Consider the following 3319-nt stretch of genomic DNA (forward strand, 5'->3'; position numbering starts at 1 on the left):
AAAACAACAGAAAACGTGTAGGCCAGAAAACTTAAGCTAACGCGCGAAAGCGGAATTTTTGCAGCGTACTAGAGCCTTAAGCGGCAAAAACAGTACAAAGTTTTTCATGAGCGCGAGGCAAATCGTGGGAAAGATATGACCAACAGTGAAAGCGGTAAAAGACTCAGGATATGAGTGAACCAATCTTAATCTCATGATCATAAAATTTTAAAATTTTAAATATAAATAGGGACTTAGCTATTTGGAGCGGAGTCAACGTCGGCTGTGCCGAATTTTCTTCGGCGTTCCATCGAGCCGGTGCGAGATTGATTGTCATGGTGGTCCTGTAGGTGCGGATCCACCTACCAAAATTTAGGTGTGGATCCGACTTCCAAAAATTTAGGTGCGGATCCACCTACCAAAATTTTGTTACGGATCCGGGTACAAAAAAATATAGGTGCGGATCCGACTACCAAAAATAGGTATGGATCCGGCTACCAAAAATATAGGTGCAGATCCAACTACCAAAAACGTAGGCTTGGATCCGGCAACCAAAAATTTAGGTGTGGATCCGACTACCAAAAACGTAGGCGCGCATCCGGCAACCAAAAATATAGGTGTGGATCCGACTACCAAAAACGTAGGCGCGCATCCGGCAACCAAAAATATAGGTGTGGATCCGACTACCAAAAACGTAGGCGCGCATCCGGCAACCAAAAATATAGGTACGGATCCGACTACAAAAAACGTAGGCGCGGATCCGGCAACCAAAAATATAGGTGCGAATCCGACTACCAAAACCAGGATTTGAAATTTTCAGATCTAAGGCGGAGTCTTCCTTAGGAAGGTCCAGCAACTCAGATCGAATCTTTGTAGCTTCGTCCAGCGCAGCGGTGATCGTAGCTGCAGTACTTACCAGTGCTTTTCCGTCGAAATCGACGGTCTCGCCGATCAAGATATGTAACCCGCCGATTGGGATGATGAAGAACTTGACGGGGTCTGTCCTAGTCGGGATCCATAATTCGACAGAAGGACGATCGAAAAGTTGAAACTTCCCATGGTGGAACCCTCCCGGTTCCGGCCTCCAGATGTCGCTGGCCCTACGGTGGGAGCCAACTGTCGTTGCCTATTCGACGGTGCCTCGGAGGAGGGATCCTCACAAGGGGGAGAAGATGTAGGGGCAATAGGGCGGAGAGCACTCGGGACGGTGCTACACAATTTACCCAGCTTCGGAACACCTGCTCGATGATAGGGCCTACTGCTGCTTGTCTGGAATTATCTGGGCGCTTTCGCGTTGTTACAATGGTTGTGGTTGTCTCGCTTTTAGCTCGAGCTCTCCCCTAAGGGCTCCCAGGATCCGGCTTATATAGGCGTCTGGATCTGGGGTTTCTATGGAGAGTCCTACCCGGAATACAAGTTGCCTAACTACGGAATATTACATTGCCGTGTACGTCAAGGATCCACCTCTTCCTAACTTGTCGTCATGGATCCGTCTTCCTTCATGGGCCTTCACGGATCTGACTCCTGGCATAGACCTCTTCGGATCCGGGTACCTCTGTAGGGCGGTTCGGATCCGGGTACCTCTGTAGGTCGGTTCGGATCCGGCTACCTTCGTAGGGCGGTTCGGATCCGGCTACCTTCGTAGGGCGGTTTGGATCCGGCTCCTTGTTCCTGGGTTAGACATCTTCCATCTTGATCAATAACAACTGGGCCGCCCAATGGGCCATATGCCATCACCATCATCTATGGGCCACCTGGGCTTGCCGGAATCAGACCATGTCGATGGTATACCTATGAAGTATATCCACAACAGGGCGTGTGAACGCAACTGCGTGGGTGCATACGGCATAGCTGGCGCGGGTCAACGCTCGAGCTCCCGCGTGGGATCGAGCGCAACGCTGGGAGCGAGCAACAACAGTTGGGCCACAGCATGGGGCGAGCGGGACGAGGCGCTGGTGGGCTGGCGCGGGAGCTGGGCGGCGGCCCGCGCGGGGCTGGGCGGTGGCTTGGCTGGAGGCAGCCCATGTGTGGGTGGAAAGAGCTGGGCTGAGGAAGGGGATGGCTTGGCCGGGCCGACCGGTAGTTCCGGGCCCAGTACCGGTTCGATACCGGTCCGGATCTAGTGGCTTGCAGAGAGGTTGCTGGTACTGGACCGGTACTCACACGGAAGTACCAGTCGGCTCAATTTTCCCTTTTCTTTTCCAAAAACGAGTGATGCGAAAAATGCAATAACTCAAGCTAAACAATTTCGATTCGAGTGAAACCAATTTTGCTGGAAAGAGGATGACAAGAGATACCTCCACAGAAGGTGAAAACATGGGAAAGAGTGGAGGATGATTTTCTTTGCATTTAGAGGAGCAATCTCTCAATATGGTAAACCGGGAAAACATCCAACTCGAACACGCAACATGAGATGCATCCGGAATCCGTTTCCGATGAGCTAGAGCTTGTCATGAGAATGAACACAAGCTCTAGAACATCTCATGGATAAGAATCAACAACAACCAAGAAACACGATGCAATGCATGCAAGGTTTGAGCTCTCTCCGATGATGCGACCAACTATCCTATGCGTTCCACTCGATCGGCAAGCTCCGTCTTCACCCTCTTCATCATTGTACATGCCACCATCTTCTTCCAACATACACGCCACCGTCTTCATCCATCTTCTACGCACACCACCGTCTTCATCCCTCTTCATCTTCTACACCGTCTTCATCTCTCTTCGACACCGTCTTCTTCATTGCACTCGATCTTCTTCATCTTGCAATCTTGATACCAACATATGGCTCAAGCATTTCCTATGGACACGACCTAATAGAGAGTCTCAATACAAAAATTAGTCCATAGGGATTGCCATCAATTGCCAAAACCACACTTGGGGGCTCCATGTCCTTTCAATATGTGACTGTAATGTTGGCCTGTAGAGGCTGTTGAATATTGCTTTTGGACTTGGGTAGTCTACCCCCAGGTTTAAGTAGGCGTCATATGATACGTCTCCGACGTATCGATAATTTCTTATGTTCCATGCCACATTATTGATGATATCTACATGTTTTATGCACACTTCATGTCATATTTGTGCATTTTCTGGAACTAACCTATTGACAAGATGCCGAAGGGCCAGTTGCTGTTTTCTGCTGTTTTTGGTTTCAGAAATCCTAGTAAAGAAATATTCTCGGAATCGGACGAAATCAACGCCCAGCATCCTATTTCTCCACGAAGCTTCCAGAACACCCGGGAAGGACCAGAGGGGGGCCACAAGCCCACCAGGAGGGTGGCCGGCGCGGCCTAGGGCTGGCCCGCGCCCCCTATCTCCTCGCCGCCTCTTCGACCCTCCG

This window comes from Lolium perenne, chromosome 5, assembly GCF_019359855.2.
Source record: "Lolium perenne isolate Kyuss_39 chromosome 5, Kyuss_2.0, whole genome shotgun sequence".
Taxonomy (NCBI): domain Eukaryota; kingdom Viridiplantae; phylum Streptophyta; class Magnoliopsida; order Poales; family Poaceae; genus Lolium; species Lolium perenne.